The sequence below is a fragment of the Canis aureus genome, chromosome 2, assembly GCF_053574225.1.
Source record: "Canis aureus isolate CA01 chromosome 2, VMU_Caureus_v.1.0, whole genome shotgun sequence".
Taxonomy (NCBI): Eukaryota; Metazoa; Chordata; class Mammalia; order Carnivora; family Canidae; genus Canis; species Canis aureus.
In genome coordinates, this window is record NC_135612.1 from 12,630,990 (window position 1) to 12,648,806 (window position 17,817).

Consider the following 17,817-nt stretch of genomic DNA (forward strand, 5'->3'; position numbering starts at 1 on the left):
TTTACAGTAAATTGTCACTACAGAAGTAGGAAATAAGACACTTCTTCACAATTAAGCTTTATCAAATTGCAATGATAAATTGTAGGCAGGGTACAAAATCATGTTACAGGGTATTAACTAAGGTGTTACATCAAAGTTAAAAAATACACCTGAGCTTTGTGCAGTGACAGTATCGTAGCCAATGAGATTTATCTGAGGCACGATTATTGGTAATTGAAAAAGTACACCTGAAATATATACAAGGGCTAGATATCTACCAGTATTCTAGTCCTGAAAATACATACCTACTATTCATATGGATCTTGAGAAAGGACATTGATTCACCTTAAATAACAAAGTAACATGCAAAAGGAAAAAAAAAAGCATCTTTGAACTAAGGCAGCTTTGTTTCTGAATCAGGGTGCATTCATCATTTACTCAACACTTTACTGAGTATCTTCCCTGTGTCCTGCTGTGATGATAGAAGACAGGCAGCTCTGTCAGAAGCTTACATGCTCATATTCTAGTGGTGTACTAGAACAATAAAGAAATAAGCACCATAAAAATATGTTTAAGTGCCTAGAAGAAACATAAAATGGAATTCATGAACACAAAGTGACTGAGACACAAACACATAGAAGGTGACAAAAGTCTTTCCGAAAATGTGACCTCAAAGATGCTACCTTAATAGGTTAAATGAAGAAGTATATGCATATTTAGGGACACGTGTTCCAGGAAGAACAGTAAGTACAACGCCCCAGGGTGAGTAAGCATTTGACAAGCTAAAAGAATAATATGAAGTCCCATGTATGCAGCACAATGAGAATAGGAAAAGCAGTAGGAAATGAGTTCTGAAAGGAATGACTGGGGAGGCAGACGACACAGGAACTTATAGGCTATTTTTAAGACTATCTTTTACCCTGAGTGAGACATGATGCCATTAGAAATAAGATTTTGAACAAAGCTAGGACATGATTCAAGTTAAATATTAAAAGAGCTACTCGGAGTGCTACATTGAAACTAAGTTGGGGGGTTGGGGTGGGGGTGAGGCAAACATACGAGAATCCAATTAGAATGGGAGGTATCCGTGACTGGGACTAAAGTGTAATCCTGGAGGAGGTGGTTGGGTTCTGAAGCTGACAAAAGTTTGCTGACTGGTTGTGGGGTAAGAAGGAGATAAAGCAGTTACCTGTGGCTTTCAAGATGTGGGACCTAAACACCTGGAAAACAAAATTGCCAATCTGAGCAGATCCTCAAAGGATGAGTTAGGGTCCACTACCATTTAGCTGTAGGGAAACATTCCAAATCCCCCAGCCAAACTCTAGGTTACTAGCCACACCTTCCTGCTGCCCTCCCTAATGGCACTTCCTTTGTGGTCCACTCCAGACTTTTCATGATCTGTGCCCCACAGAATCCAAGGATGCAGTCAAGCCCTCTTGGTATTGCCCTCATTTGGTGTGAAAGGAGAAGCAACATATTTTTCTCTACTCCTTGCAAAGTCCTTTCAAAGTATTTTCTCCTGAGTAATCAAAAATCAATTTCTGATTGCTCTTGATGGTGACAAGCCCCTGAAAAACTCAGATCCTAAAGATGTATACGGTGTACCTAGTTCCTTTCTTAAAAAAACATGGTGACACTTTTCCACATCATCCTCAGCTGTGAAGCTTTAACCAGAATTTGGAGGCACAAAGAAAAAAAATACCTTCCTGGATTCTGCAAAATATATATCATATAACCCATAAAATAACAATTAGAAACTTAAAATTTTAAATAAGTTAAATTTCAAAAACTGACATATCCCCAATGGAAAAATGGAAAAAATAAAAATAGACCATTTACAAAATAAATACTAATTCATAAATATGCAATAACTACATGGAAAAAAATAACACTTATATGAAAGGAATGCATGGAGATAATGTCTACATATTAAATTGGTTGTGATCAAAAGAATCTTCTCATTACTTTCATATAACATTAGATTGGAATAAATGCTCTTAACTGGCATGAACTCCCAGATTCTAAAAATGTATTTAAAAAGAATAAGGAATGACAAAATATTCATAGGGATTTTTATTGGAGTATTATATTATACGTAAACAAATACTTGGAATCCTTATGACAGACCAATAGTAGAGGATTGGTTACATCAACTACAAAATACCCATACAATGGAATATATTTATTAAAATATGTATATACATATATATGTACCCAAAAATATTCATAGCATATTGCTAAGTAATAAAAATCATACTGCAAAATAATGTGATCACATACATGGTATATACAGGTTATAAGATTAGTATAAACATATACATATACACACCACCAACAGCATTAGTTTTTGAATTTATGCTATAAATTTTTCTATTAAGTATAAATGTTGATAGAAAAAAACATCAATAAAAGCTACATAAGTGTCAGAAACTTTATATGGACTTAAGAAAATGTATGATAATGATGGGAAAACCAAGGGAAGACAAAATTACCCACACAGAATAACTGCAAATAAGTAGAAAATTTTGAGTAGAAAGAGGCTATATTGAATATATATTGAAATATTCACAGTAGTCACCTCTTGGTAATTTTCTTAACAGTTTATAGGTTTCCTACATGAAGCACATACTATCTTCATCATTAAATCATAGATAAACACAGGAACTTTATCTCACCTTCTGATTTCACTTATATGTGAAATCCAAACAAAAAAATAAAAAAATAAAACCCACCAAAATAAAAAACAAATGAATAACCAAACAAAAAACACAAATAGACCCACAAATACAGAGAACAAACTGTTGGTTTCCTGAAGGAATGGGGAGATGGGAAAAATGGATGAAGGGGAGTAGGAGGTTCAGGCCTCTAGTTATGAGTAAGTCACAGGGATTAAAGACACAGAACAGGGAATATATTCAAAGGCATTTCAACAGCGTTTTACCATGACATTTGGCAGCCACACTTGAAACGAATATAGCATTATGCAATTAAAGTTCAATCAGAGGTGCCTGGGTGGCTCAGGTCATGATTTCCAGGTCATGGGATCAAGCCCCAAGTCAGGTGTCTTGCTCAGCAGGGAGTCTGCTTTTTACTCTCTCTCTCTCAAATAAAATCTTAAAAAAAAAAGTGTTCAATCACTATGCTATACACTTGAAACCAATATAACTTTGGGTATCAATCTCACTTCAATTTTTAAAAAGTTACTTTAAGGCCCTATGTTGTTCCTATCACTCTCCTTGTCTCCCTTGCTACATTGGATTATGAATTTAAAGCTGAGAAGATCATTCATTTTTATTGTTTTTTTTTTTTTTTAATCCTCCACTGTTGTAATTGTGAAAAAGCTTGTAACTAATTGATTTCCCACTTAATCTTTGTCTTTCTACCAAACCCACTTTTGGTAGAAATTCAGTCCTTGCTACTTGTTTCTAACTCTTCTATTATGACCTAACATGTTTGTTTGGGAATAGGATTCGTTGTTTTGAAATATGAGCATTAATCACAACGGAGAATTATGCAGGTAGAAGTAGCAAAATGGGTGCTTTTATAATGCAATGTCTAATAAGGATATCTACAGAAAGATTTTTCAGTGCAAAGGATATCATCTAACAAAAGAGACAAAGATGAGGTCTCTGACATACCAAGGAAAAAAAACAGGAACCATGATTATTAAGACTTAGCAGGAGGGAGATATAGCTCTGAGTCACCAAACTAGATTAGGTCCTCGAGGAAATCTGTAAAATTAAGTCTATAAAAGCTGGCCCAGCTGGTTAATTAGCACACTGTACAGCAGATTATGTTTTATAGTTTGATTTTTAAATTCAAAGCTACAACCTAATATGTCAAGCCAATTATATTACCAAGGACTTGATGACTTCTTCTCATATGAGCTCACCACCAATTGTTAAACTTGCATTTTATACACAATAAGGGCCATTTTTGTTATGTGCCTGATTTCTCAAACCTCCATGTTAAAGCATTATCAGTGGACAGGGAAATGCTTCCAGAACTGCTAACCCACAGAATGCTATGCTCAGACCCCAACTAGTGCCAACTGAAGGAAATGATTCATTTATTAAGGTTGTAATTACAGCTATGAAACAGCTGGTTATGGGTTGTTTCTCCAGGCCTGAGCTCCTTTCTAACATCTGTTATTAGAGTAGAGAATACTGGCATATTCTTAAGTATCCTTTCTAGGCAAAAAAAAAAAAAAAGTTTTTCAGAGGGTTTGGGGTGACCAATTTAGACAATCAACAATAGATCAAATGTTGGGGGGGACGTGATGACCAATATGAGAACTTGAACAGGACCAAATACTGAAGATCTTGTAACCTCGTTCAATTAACACCAAAAACTCTGAGTTTTGCTTTATATAATTCATATGCATCTCTCTCTCTCTCTCTCTCTCTCTCTGTCACACACACACACACACACACACACACACAGAGATAAACTTTCATCTTTTCCTGAAGATGCTCTGTATGCTTTTCCATTTTCTTGATTTTCTTATGCGGTCTCATTAGCTCAAAATGTCTTCTACTTTTCCTTGCTGCCTCCTTCTGTCAAAATCTCACTCGTCCTTACTTAAAATCCAAACCAGCCTTTTTCATGAACACTATCCTTGTTTCCAATTGGATGTTGCTGCAAGATGAATCAGTACAGTTGTCAAGAAAGATTGTTAGATCCTCTTTGCATAAATTTATTTTGGCAGTTTTTACCTGCATCGTGTTGGACAAATTACTTAATCTCTCTTGATCAGTTTTCTTATCAATAAAATAAATGGATCTTCTCTAAGAGTAAAATGAGATAATACTTACAGATTTCTTAAAACAGTGACTGGCAGGCACGAAGTGCTCAAAAAGCTCTTTTAATTAAAAAGCTCTTTTAATTAGTTTCTGCAGCACAAAACTCTTTCTACCCAAAGCAGTATTTGTAGCGAAAATATTTGAAGACTGAGATCAAAAAGAACAACTAATTGCATATTTTCTGATGATCTCCTCCAAATAGAATAAAGAGATTCAACATTCTATTCAAGTACTACCTTATCTCAATTATAAATATTCATCCTCATGTTCCTGAAACAAAATAACTTGGTTCACTCTGGGTGACTTAGAGTACACCTAAGTCCTTTTACTCTTTGGTCACTCCGTGTCAATCCTGTTGTTAGAGGTTATCTCGTTGCCCTAAAGCTTTCCCTCACATTTCCAGGGTATAACCTTTAAGATATTTAATATATACAAAATCCCCCAGTCCTGACATTAATCACATGGTAGGAGGTACAAGGATAGGAATGAATTAGATTTAGTTAACATTATTAGGACAATTAGCAGTAATTACCAGAGTTGTATAAATGGGAGAATCTTACTGCTGCTTAGGGAGATCTGTGAGGAGAATGATTCAGAAGGAATTTTAAGGGTCGCATTTTAATCTAAATCAATTATTTTGAGGATGCTAAGCAAGGGCCAGGATTTTGATATGCCCATTAGAGCCTGTTTCATGAGAAAAGCATAGTTCAGAGTTTTGTTCTTTGGAGGCTTGAATTATGTCAGACAGTGAATTACCTCATCTTTCAGGATCAATAAACCACTTCAAGCTTTAAAACTAGGTTCCTCTTTCAAGCCATGACACAGCAAATTGTCTAAGGAAGAAGACAGCACTGAGAAAAGCTAAGTCACACCAATGGACTATGAATACCATTAGCATTTGCTAGGGACAAAAGGAGGCACTATAGGACTTGGCTTTGTAGAGGCTTCCAGTCAATATACGCTTTTATATTCTGACCTTTCAAGTGTTCTACTCTGGGGAGTAAATGAATTAAAGAAAAAGTATAAAGGGCAGAGATTTGGCAGAGTCAGTTATTATTTATACACTCTGAAAAAGACGTTCTCTAACAAGGTCTAATAAATGTTTGGTAAATTTCTGGATTTCATGCCTGGGCTCATTTCTGAAAATCACACGCTTTATTTTGCCACTGCAAGTGAATGGGAATAAAAGCCCAATTGCTATTTTATTTTTTAGTTGAAGTTAGGGTTGGTAGAGAGATCTCCAATTTGCAAACTGGCTTTCCTTAAGGGGCCTTTTTGAGAATGTGCAGCTACAGTAACAGGATGAGGCTTCTCCAATGCCTAGTATTAATTTTCTTTATGGTAGAATTGAACAATTAAACAATTGAAAAATAGCTTGTCTTTTTATTTATTTATTTATTTATTTATTATTTGTTTATTTATTTATTTATTATTGTCTTTTTAAAGCCATAAGATTACCCTTGCTAGTGGGCCCAAATAGATAGAACTGAAATATTTCCTCTGCTGGACTCCTTGATGTATACAACCATCTTTCACCTACGAGACTACCATGTCCAATGAAGCAGAATGTCTGGTAAATCGATACTGGTCTGTGAAAGAGGATTGGTCCTTTTTCTCATGAACTGCACACATTAGTGTGGATAGTAAGGAGATTTGGGGAGTGTAGGTGAGGGGGACAGGGATGCACTCTAAAATTACATATTTTATAGCCACTAAATCCAACCTTTGGGTTCATCTTGAAACTTGAATATTAATCTCAGTACTCACTCTCCCAGTCAAGTCCTGTCCATTCTACCCTCTAAATAGATCATAATTCCACCCCTTCCTTTCCAGTCTTCTCAGGGGAGAGAATCTGGCATAAACTGAGTTTATGCCACTACAGCAATCTTTATTTCTGTCCAGGTAAAGGAGATGAAAGCTTTTTGAGGATGGGCGGTTATGTTGACATTTGTAAATGAGGACACAAACCATCACTCATAGACATGAATTATGTAACATCCAATGCTTGAGATAGAGGAAAGGCATTACATTCTAACAGCCCATTTTTAGAAATTTTAGGTTCAGTTATTGTGCTGAACTGGCTTAGTAAGTTAACCCCTGGAGTATTGAGGGATTCTATATTGGGGAAGGATGAAGACAAGGCTGCTGTATGGGGTGTGGGACCAGGGGGTCAGTATGATCCAAAAGAGGATTATACTTCACCACCTGTCCTTAACATGCAACATCAGTTTTACAGAAGATGTAACTTTAAGATAAACGGTAGGGAAAGCCTTCGTAAAACAGACATCTGAAGAGCAGCACTATTCTGTGTTTTAAGAGTCTAATTTATAAAGGACAAAACCTGGATTTTCCGTCTACCTTCAGGACTGCAGACCAGGCTCCTCCTTAACCACTGAGCACTCTGAGGGCCTCTAAACAGCTGATATCCTCCCAACAGAGTATGGCCCATGTTCAAGGAGATCTTCCATGTTATAGATATTCTCAAGACTTTGGTACATCAGAATCTTCAAAGATCGAAATACAAGTGCCGAGTCCCCGGTTCAGAAGATTTTGAATTACATTGCTGATTATTGAACACCCATAGGTGAGAACCTTGGTTCCAGTTATGACTACACAGATGAAGTAAATAATAATTTCAACCTCTAATTGAGTACCTGTTCCATATTAAGTACTTTACTCAGTGTTTTACATAGCTCATCTCTTTTTAATATTTGATCTTCATAATACTAACATGAAAGTGCTATTAGCACCATTTTAGCCAAAAGGAATCTAAAACTCAAAAAAGTAACTTTTAAGTGACCGAACTAGAATTCAATCTTGCCACTGTTTATGCCAAATTCAAGCCATTTTCATCTACCTCTACATAATACTTCCTTTATGAGATCCTGTCATAGTTGTAACCCTTATATAGATACTTACTCGATGAGCTTGAATGACTGGGGAGTTGGGGAGAGGGTAGAGCAGCATGCCTTACTTCCTTTAAATTCCTACTGGAAAACTGATGCTTCTCTTTTTAAGATCCCCTAAGACAGGGCTACAATGAAGTTAAATGAGCTAACAATAGGATAACAGATTATTTCATCTGTAAATTCCTAACTCACACTTATTTTAGGAAATACCAACATTTTAAATGGCTTCCATATCCTTCCCAGTCATTGATAAGTAAGCAGGTTTCTTGAATTCATCACGTGCTCTGAGGGTTGCTTAGGGATCTTCTCTCCATTCTTACCACATGTTCTAGATCTTTTCTAGGAACTCAAGTTCATCAGGTTTTTCCTGTGCATTTCCTACTTTGTCCTGAAGCTAAGTCAATTTCAGTTGACGTGACTTATCAGGACACAGTAGCACTACTCTTTTCATTTTTTTTCCCACTATTTATTCCCTTCAGCGTAGAAGACTAGGTCCATCATTACTGGAATGAAAGAGCAAAATCCCTTCAGCAGAGCTTTGTTAGTGTTACTCGTGTGGTAACCTCCCAACCCTCGCTTTATTTTTAAAGTACTCAGAAACTCCATATTTTTTGCTATATATTACATTGGTAACTATGTACTAATTTTAAAATGACATTTCCAATTAAAAGTGAGAAAAAGCAGTATACCCTAATAGTCAATGTTAAAATCAATCATTATTACATTTTAAAGTAATAAGTAGAGAAGTATCATCAAATTTATAAGTCAGCAACTTATGTCCCAGATAACAACCAGTGGCCCATCTTTGTCTTGCCATACGATTCTGACACAGACACAATTTGACTCCTCTAGTATACTTATCCCCATATCTGACAACCTTTTCACTCTCCCCCTGGGCAGAGTTTTATTACCTGACTACTGACAGCAGAGTAGGAACCAAGGACTAATGAGCACAAAGGCTATCCAGGTCCTCAGGGCCAGGAATTCACACAGAGCAGAGCATGGTTGAAGATGGAAAACCATTTTAAAGTTCTGGCCAACTTGCCTCTAAATTGTTGTCAGAGAATGATTTCATAGAAAAGAGGTTTGCATTATAACCTGCATGACAAGGAGGATTGTTGCTCATTTTGTGACCTGAGATAATGATCATGTGGTTTCTTTAGGGCAGCTGTCTATAATATAATGAAATAGATGAGAGAGAGGCAAATAGAGAAAGAGCGACACAATCTCTTTTTGTCACAGGCAACTGGCATGTCATAGGACTAATCTTCCCTTGTTGAGAGACAGATAAAGTGTGAGAATGCCCCATTAACCATGAAACAGAATTGCTGAGTGTGAAATGAAGATAAACTGAGGATTCTGCAGGCCTATTGGTAAATGAGAACCAGTTGCAAACGCTAACAGCTTTCATGATGTAACCATGGTGGATGGTCATTCGCCAAATTTTAAAGCATTGTAATTACCTAGGTTCATCTGTCTGGGAACAGATTATGCTGCCCAGTTGATAAAGATTTTAGAAATAATCATTTCTACTACGTCAGTTTTTTTTTTATCATTTATAATTTACAATGCTCCTTACATTGGTGTTTTCATTACATTTCAACTTTTAGTTAATTAACCAAGTTTAAGTGGAAGGAATCAGGATTTGATACAATTTTTCAAAAATAATGGATCACAAAGAAGTAAACTGGCAGTGTAACAAGGCCTCTTCCCAAAAAGCCAGTCACTTATTTAAAGCAATGGCAAAGGGCACCTGGGTGGCACAGTCGGTTGAGAGTCAGCTCTTGGTTTCAGCTCAGGTCATGACCTCAGGGTTATAAGATAGAGACCCACATGGGGCTCCGTGCTCAGCATGGAGTCTTAAGACTTTTCTTCTCTCTTTCTGCACCTCTGCGTCATGCTTGCTTGCACTCTTTTTCTCTAAAATAAATATTTTTTTAAAAAAAGAGCAATAAAAATTTTCTTCCTTGGTAGAGTACAAAAGCTTGCAGTTAGTTTATTTGAAATGGCAAAAACCACACGTGGCAACCTAAACCTTAAAAATCAGAAAGTTCATACATTTTTTTTTTTGTCTCAAAGGTATTTAGCTTTAAAAAATAAAATTTTGAACGTAGCAATTTTGGTTTTTAACCCTGTAGAAGATAACTTTTTCAGTACTAGTACACTACCTATAGAAAATGAAGTTTTTGCAGGTCAGCTTAATAATTATTCTTTTCTTTTAAATGACACAATTTCCCATTGTTCTTCAGATTTTGAACTTACTTAGTCTTAGGTGGTAAAAAAATCTGCCCTATTTTAATATTTCTACTTAAGTTCCATTTCTTATAGTATTTATGGTCTATAAAGTTACCCTAAACACTGAATTAGTCGACAGTGAAACATGGATCCTATGGGAAACCTAGCGTTATGTTCCTACAAGTCTCTAGTCTCATGTTTGCCACCATCTCATCTCTAATAGAAATGCACAGAAAAAAAGAAATACACAGGAAAAAAATTAATACATGTATTAACATAAGCCTGCTTTATGTGTATTTCTGTAGAAGACAACTTATGGTGGATTCATTAGCATTCAACCCACAATAACTCATGTGTTAGGTGAGTTTTGTCCAGACATATGTTTTCTCTGTAAGACACATCATAGCCTTTTTGTGCTTAGGAGCATCAGAATACATTTCAGCACTATACACTATTTCAGCAAAATCATCAACAAAAAAACAACCAACGAAGTATGGCACTACATCACTACATAGACCCCCTCCCCCCAAAGGACACTTATTTACAGTAAGAGAGCTAAAGCAAGATGGCAGAGCAGTACCTTGTTCAAATTCTGCTGAGAACATGAACATTGGGGACTTAATTTTTTTGTGTGTGGCTCTGCACATGTCTGTCTATGAAGGACTATAAAAGCAGCACAAATAGTATTGATGTGTGAGTTAAGTAAGTTTTAGTAAATTTGCAGATACAGAATCTAATGGCAATTGACTATATAAAATAAATGTGCATATTATTTCAATAGAATCTGAGGGAAAGTTAATTAAAATAGAGAATTGTGGGATCCCTGGGTGGCTCAGTTGGTTAAGTGCTGCCTTTGGCTCAGGTTGAGATCCCAGGGTCCTGGGATGGAGTCCCACATCAGGCTCCCTGCTCAGCAGAAAGCCTGCTTCTCCCTCTCCCTCTGCCCCTCACCCTGGCTCTCTCTTGCTCACACAGTATCTCCAATAAATAAATATTAAAAATAAATAAAATGTAGAATTGAGATGACATTATAAATTTTAACTTTATTAGTTGGACTATCACTCCCACTATACACAAGGATCACAAAGATGTTTTATTCTAGGCGTTCATAAAAGATAAAATTGACTCAGTTATATAAGGAAAATGTTATATAGAAAGAAATGCCTGGTTTATCACTTATTCATTTGCTTCAGTAACTGATTTTATAGAGAATTCTTGGGGGATGCCTGGGTGGCTCAGTGGTTGAGCGTCTGCCTTTGGATCAGGGCGTGGTCCTGGGGTCCTGCAGTTGAGTCCCACAGGGACCCTGCTTCTCCCTCTGCCTGTGTCTCTGCCTCTCTGTGTCTCTTACGAATAAATAAGTAAAATTTTTAAAAAAGAAATTCTTGGGCCCATTTACAACCCATTTGCCTTACCTAACTATGCGGCCCACCACATTCACTCTCTACCAATGTTTAGTTCTTCTCAGGCACATGGAAGGATTATACATCACAAGATACCACAGCATGGCCATGTGAATTTCTTTGGCCCATGGAATCTGAAAATTCATGCGAATTTTCCGTGTGAAAGCATTTGACAGTGGTTCAATAGGCCACTATCCCCTGGGATCCTTGGGTGGCTCAGGGGTTCAGCGCCTGCCTTCGACTCGAAGTGTGATCTGGAGTCCTGGAATTGAGTCCCATATCAGGCTCCCTGCATGGAGCTTGCTTCTCTCTCTGCCTGTGTCTCTGCCTCTGTGTGTGCATGTGTCTCTCATGAATAAAAATCTTTTAAAAAATAAAAAAAATAGGCCACTATCCCTTTGCCACTGTGACCCACAACTTCCGTGACAGTGAAGTTTCCACCAGTTTCAGTCATAGAGAGGCTGCTATAAAATAGAACTTCCCACTGCACTGTCATTAGTGACAGACAACAGGCATTTGGCAAGAATTAAAGAATAAAAGTTTATCGTTTGAAGCTATTATTTACTGCAGTAAAATCTAGTTTTTCATAACTGATAAAAACACCTAAAATAAGATTCTCTTTCATCCTTTTGGAAGTAGTGATGATACTCATTGCATAATAATTTTGAGAAAGGCATTGTACATATTGGTCTTCAAAATGGGTCATATGATCATTTACTTAAAAATTGTTTATATTAAATACTCATATTCCAACCATTAGTCTAAACACTTTACATATATTACCCCCACTTGATATTAGCAATGATACAATTAATATTTCAATTTTATGCACGAGGGAACTGAGAATTAGATCATTTAACTCAGATGCCCAGGTCCACACACATAGTTAAAGGGTAGGTCTGGGATAAAAAATGTCATCTGTCTGAGGTCAACACCTTGCCTTTAAATGCTATGAAGCTTCCAGAGAGGTTTGTCATTGTAGTTAACACAATGCATATGCTTACCTTTCTGTAATAAAAAAGATTTCATTTCAAAAATAACTCAGAACACAGTGCTGCCTGGGTAAAGTTTTTAGATCACTTCATGGCTTGTATCCTCAAAAAATTTCTGAGTCTGAGCTTAAGTACATTATGATAGAATAAAAGTTAATATTTCTGTATGGATGCATATTCTGATTAGATGAATTAACTGAATTTTTCTCAACTGGTTTTGTAACATACCTAAACCCTAATGTCCTAAAGTAATCAATCACTGCATACAGTGATTGAATGAACTTATCTCCCACGATTTTCAAACGGTACTAGTTGTGTAATATCCCTGTTAGAGTTGAGAAAACAGTCCTTCAAATAACTACCTGTAACTCTAATGGGCAATCCTAGTTGAGAAAAATTGGTAGCAGTCTCATTTTAACTATACTTAAACACCAAATTTTATCTTATAACCCTGGAAATACTTTCAGTTTTGCTTCAAGATAGGATTTACTAAGTATAGATAGGAGGTACTGAGTACACATTCTGTGATGAAATTGGTATTTTGTCTATATACAAAAATATGTATACCATATATTTTATGTGTGAAAACAGAGATATAGGTGTATATCTATTCATACACTTAACACATATATACATGTATACTATACACATAAAAATCTCATTTAATCCTATTTTCAACCTTCAAGAGAGCTGTGTAACATCTATTTTTCACAGTAACTTAAATATTTTATCTGTTCTCTTTAAAATCTCCGACCCTCGGGTTATAAACATGCTCCAACTTTCTTTTATTAACCGTCCTTCTACAGCTCTAAGTTTTGTTAGGTTTCTACCAAGTTTTTGAAAACAGCAAACCATATTTATCATCTCCAGTTAGTGAATGGCCAAGTCAGGAATCAAATACAGGTGGATCAGACTTATCTCAAGGCCTATGGTTTAAGCCCTATACCACATGTATACACAGATTTCTATTTCTACACTTTTTTCTGGGTGCATGGCTATGTAGCAGGTCTTTGGTCATGAGACAGAGCTCAGACTAAAGATAGTAGTGGTCTCTGCTACAAGAGTTTGCTGACCAGTCTGTGAAGTCAATGGCCACAAACTCATTCCTTATTACCCATAGTGCTATTACAACATCCTGCAACTTCCTTTCAGTGTCCTTTCTCTCTTCTTCCCTTTTCACAAGAGGGCATCCCAGACTCAGGCATCAGAAAGATATTTCCATTTAGATTGTTTCCCATCACCAGTACTCTTCCCTGGGGGAAAGAGGGGAAAGCAAAACAAAAATTGTTTGCTTTTCCATTCAATTGTTTCTGAATTAAATCAATGGCTGCTTACCTTGAGGAAAGTTATGCTTTTGTTTTAAACAAACCCATCATTTAAATACAGATTTTTCTCATGAGACAGAATGCATACGAAAGTTTCAGGACCCCAAGTCAGAACATTCTGATCCACTTAGTAAGACTGTTAAAACCATGGAGAAATTTTGGAGAAAGTATAATACAGTTATATATTTATCACAGGAGATAATCTTCCTTTTGTCAAAATTATTCCATATCCCTACTTAACTACTTTCACAACTATGAAAATTAAAGAATGTAAATTAAAGGCTAAATTTTTTAAGAAACTAAAATGGTCTTTCAAATAAATAGATCTTTCAGTCAGGTATTGAAGTTAGTGGGAAAGTTCTCAGGAGGAACAACTTTGGAACTAATAAAAGACGGAGCATCTATTTTATATACTTTGGAATTAATATAAGACTGAGGATCTACTATATACTTTGGGGGGATAAATATATCTTTCTCAAGTTCAGAAATTTCATCCACTTCTAATACAGTTTGCATTGACAAGTGAGTTTACCTTCATCATGGAAGAAAGTCAATGACCATCGTACCAAACACAAAAACTTATACATCTTAATCATCACTAAGAAATTAGCATTTTGAAGGCTAGGCAAATATAGTATAACAAAAAGCTGCCAATTTAGTCTAGTGGGTATCTTACATTTCGTGTATATTATTTTGGAAATTATTGGATAAAAACTCAATTTTCCTAAAGCAGTTTACTCCATTAATTAAAAAAAGACCAAATAGCTTCAATTTTAAAACTCCTACGTATCCTATTATTTAATGACTGCCTCTTTAGTGGCATAGTCTTCTCACCTTCCTATATAAACACACATGACAATTTGTACCAACTCTTACCAACCCAAGCAAACCTCTGAGCATTTTCTTTAGCTCACACTTAAACTATTTTTGAAAAGCAGATAGGTAAACACAATTTAAAACTCCCCAAAACACCACCACCACATCATCTTTCCTGATCCTCACGCTCACTTCACTGGTCATATTTCTCATTCTTTAACTTTGTGAGGTAGACATGAATTCTAAAAGACTTTTGACCATTTACACCCTCTTTTGTAAAATTAGAGTACCCTTAATATGCACCATACATTGAAGAATATATTTTCCATTCTCTTGGGGAGGGCAAAGTATAAATTATCTATTTTGACTATTAATTATTATTCTTAGGTATACTTTTCTCAAAATGACAAAATTTTCTTCATTATAATAAATGAAACATCCACGTATTTAATATTCTTGTGACCATTCTTATTCACAGTTTTTTACTTAAAAAAAAAATACTACTTCCAAAAAAAAGAAACAGAGAACTAATTTCAGTTGGAGGCTACTGCAGTGGGCAAGAGGCAAAAGCTGATTTGAAGCATCTTAAAGGGGTTTTACCAGAAAGGGTTACCTCAGGAAACAATGAGACTTCAACAGAGAGTCTGAGTGAACAGAGATCGCAAGGAACTGGAGGCTAAATTGGTGGTCATAAATGGCACTCATAATAGAGACTAAATATTGTAGATAAGAAATTTCCAGTACTGTGGAATGAGAATCTCATTTCACCAAAGAACCCACGAAATAAATATCAAAAGAATGGTCTTTAAACACGTCATGGCCAATAAAAACTCAATATCAGAATTTAATAATCAGTCTCTCCCTGTAACCCTTTATTGCTTCTCCCAAATCTGAGTTGTACTCAGAAGAGTCAAAAGCCATGGCATGTAAGTGTACAGGTGGGACAAGGAAATAGGTGGCCCATTTTAAAACTAAAACTCTCATGTCCCAGGAACCACTCCAGACATAATGGGATGGTTGGTCACCTTAAAGAGTACCTGAGACAAGAGAAAAGAAACCAGCATGTTCTTAAAGTTTCTTAAAGTTTCTTTCCATCAGTTTACATAAGCTTGGAGAGAGGAGAGACTTTAATGCCATTAGATTAGTTCTCATCCCCAGCATTATAGGACTATACATATACAGAGAGAGAGAGAATATATATATGTATATGACTAAAAAGATTTTATTCTTCTCCCAAAAAGTAAACAGTAATATTACAGCATTGAGACAAGTTAATTAACTCAAGGAAACAAGGAGAAAAGATTGTATGAAGTATATTTATAAGGAAAATTTTAAGGAAAAATAAAATTCCTGAGAGTATCCTATGACTTATGTTCTTTAATGTACCAGTTGCAGAAAGTTTAATTCTTTATATTTTAAATTTAATGCAGTTGGAATTGATATTTATACATCATGTGAGATAATTTCTATTATGTATGTCTTTTTGTTTAATGTTTTATTCTTTCTCCATATTATGATTTCATTTCTGCCGTTTACCAACTCTCCATGTATACGGAAGTCTATTAAGTGAATATTCTATGGCATTAATTTCATCCAACAGAATTACTATAGTTTTTGACAATTAGTGTCATTTCTAAGTCCAGTCTCCCCTTTGTTCAAAATTGACTATTTAGGTTTTTTGTTTTTTTTGGTTTTTTTAATCCAAATAGGTTTTAAAATTGCTTTGTTTTACACAAAAGTACCTTTGGTATTTTGACTGAAATTTCAATAAAAATATTAAATGGAGGATAATGGACATCTTTAGGACAATACATGGTGTATCTTTAACATTTCAGAAAATATTATCTTCTCTATACAAGCTTCACACACTTTTGGTTTAAATCTAATAGCTTAGGGGATCCCTGGGTGGCTCAGTGGTTTAGCACCTGCTTTTGGCCCAGGGCGTGATTCTGAAGACCCAGGATCAAGTCCCACATCAGACTCCCTGCATGGAGCCTGCTTCTCCCTCTGCCTGTGTCTCTGCCTCTCTCTCTCTCTCATGAATAAATAAAATTTTAAAAATAATAAAAATAAAAAATCTAGTAGCTTACAATTTTAGTCACCAATTTAAATATATTTTAATATATATTATTTTGTTTTTAATTAATCTCTACACCCAACATGAGGCTCAAACTCAAAACACTGAGAACAAGAGTTGTATGCACTACTAACCGAGCCAGCCTATTTTAATGTTTTTAAATATTTGCTGTTTTCAGCAATTTTTTTGTATTAATCCTAAGACAGCACTCTGATGGAGATTTTAGTATTTGGTAGATTTAATATTTGGCAATTTAATATATAGTAGATTCCCTGGAGTTTTCACTGTAAGCAGTATTTTATCCATGTTTCTATTGTTCTAATCCTATACTTTTTAATATCTTTTACTTGCCCTTCTGAGTGGACCAGGACCTCCAAAGATGAGTGTAAGCAGTGGTAGCAGGCACAGCAGCCTCAATTCTGATTTGAAGGAAAAAAGGAATTCTATCATTTCATTGTTAATTATGTGTTTTGCTCTTGTTTTGGTAGATAACCTTGATTATCACGTTAAGTTTTCCTTCTATTGTAATATATTTGTTGTTTTCTAATCTGTTTTTAAGCACCAGTGTTAAATTTTAGCAAATGCTTGTAAGAGGATGACCACATTTAAAGTTGCTTTGTTTAACCATCTTCAGTTTCTTGGGTACACTTGAATTGGTCTGCATATATGTATGTATGTATGTACCTTACTAGATTTTGCTTTGTTTTCCTCCGCTTTTTTTAGCCATCTTCATGGTATCCTCTATAGTTTTAATTTTAAATTCCTTTATCTGATTTTGCTATCAAGATTATATAAGCCTAAACTGCTGTGCCACTGGGATTTACCCCAAAGATTCAGATGCAGTGAAACGCCGGGACACCTGCACCCCGATGTTTCTAGCAGCAATGTCCACAATAGCCAAACTGTGGAAGGAGCCTCGGTGTCCATCGAAAGATGAATGGATAAAGAAGATGTGGTTTATGTATACAATGGAATATTACTCAGCCATTAGAAATCACAAATACCCACCATTTGCTTCAACGTGGATGGAACTGGAGGGTATTATGCTGAGTGAAGTATGTCAATCGGAGAAGGACAATCATCACATGGTTTCACTCATATGGGGAATATAAATAATAGTGAAAGGGAATATAAGGGAAGGGAGAAGAAGTGTGTGGGAAATATCAGAAAGGGAGACAGAACGTAAAGACTGCTAACTCTGGGAAACGAACTAGGGGTGGTGGAAGGGGAGAAGGGTGGGGGTGGGGGTGAATGGGTGACGGGCACTGAGGGGGGCACT

The 17,817-nt window shown here is 35.8% G+C and overlaps 1 protein-coding gene and 1 non-coding gene across 2 annotated transcripts in view; one reads left to right on the plus strand and one right to left on the minus strand.

The window, feature by feature from the left end:
* The window catches only part of LOC144292809 (uncharacterized), a 481,267-nt gene that overhangs the window by 253,964 nt on the left and 209,486 nt on the right, over positions 1-17,817 (minus strand). The window lies entirely within an intron of this gene.
* Positions 153-299, plus strand: LOC144304157 (U4 spliceosomal RNA). Its single transcript, XR_013371114.1, has one exon. It is a non-coding gene; the product is annotated as a U4 spliceosomal RNA (small nuclear RNA).